This window comes from Mesoplodon bidens (genome assembly GCF_964165515.1).
Source record: "Mesoplodon bidens genome assembly, chromosome: 19".
NCBI classification, from domain to species: domain Eukaryota; kingdom Metazoa; phylum Chordata; class Mammalia; order Artiodactyla; family Ziphiidae; genus Mesoplodon; species Mesoplodon bidens.
In genome coordinates, this window is record NC_138179.1 from 52,293,085 (window position 1) to 52,294,433 (window position 1,349).

Genomic DNA, 1,349 nt, shown 5'->3' on the forward strand with positions numbered 1-1,349 from the left:
CCCGTGATTCTTGCCCATTTTTTCCCCCTGCACTACACTCTATTCCTTAGTCTAAAATATATCCTTCTTCACTATTCACTGTAAAATAGTTTTGAGAACTATTCTGATCATTTTCTGATGTGCCTGCTCCTGACCATAGTGATAGTTCTGAGAGAGAGGCACCATGACCTAACTGGGGCCAACCAGGTTTATTCCTGAGATTTTTAAACGTGGGTGCTAAATTAATCTCTTCCACACTCAAAAGGCATTGGCCCTACATCAATAAATAACTTTAAATATAAACTTTTTTTTTAATGATTCCCTACTTTAACAATATTTTGATAAACTAGTCAACTGCTTGATGATATCAATAAGTTATAATGGGGCAACTGGCTAATCATTTAGGGGAAAAAAATTTAGAAAAATCTAACCCCTTCCTCCCATCTTACCAGAAAGTTAAGTTCAAATAGACTTTTTTTTTTAATTTTGGTGACACCATGTGGCACGTGGGATCTTAGTTCCCCAACCAGGGATAGAACCCGTGCCCCCTGCATTGGGAGCATTGGAGTCTTAACCACTCTGCCAGGGAAGTCCCTCAAATAGACTGAATATCAAAAAGAAAACTGAAGAAGTACTAGAAGAAAAGTAGTCTTGAGTTACAGAGGGATATCCTAAACATATCCCCAAGGGTGGTGTTGACAAAGATATGGAAAATGAGCCCTTTCACTAGAACCTGGACGAAAAAGTCAAACTCTTTGTCCCAGCAACTCTCACTTTAAGAAATTTAGTTCAGGAGAATTGGACATGTGCAAAAAGCTATGTAAATACACACAAATGCAAGTTCAAGTAACAAAAGATATCAGTATCCTGGTTACAACATAATTTTACAAAATGCTACCATTGGGGGAAAGTAGGCAAAGTGTACAAGGGATCTCGTATTATTTCTCACAACTACATGTAAATCTGTAATTATTGCAAAAAAAAAGCCACATATAAATATGCCTATTAAAGTTTCTGTAATAATAAAATTGAAAGTAAACTAAATGTCCAATAAGAGACATCTGGCAAAACAATTAGTTTAAACAAATTATGGTACAATGAGGAATACCAGATGCTCATTAAGAATGATCATGCATATTATTTATTGACATGAAAAGGTATTTAGGACATTGCTGAGTGAAGAAAGCAGGTTACAAGTCAAAGGTGAAATCCCTGTCGGGTATGTATGCATTTGTTTACAAAATAAATGGTGGGACAAAAGCATATAAACCTTCTTTGGAAAGGAAAAAATCAGAAATGTTTCCCTCTCAAAACTAGAAGTTCTCTCCTGAGCAGTAATGCACTTGCTAACTGAAAAGACTCCAAGTGAA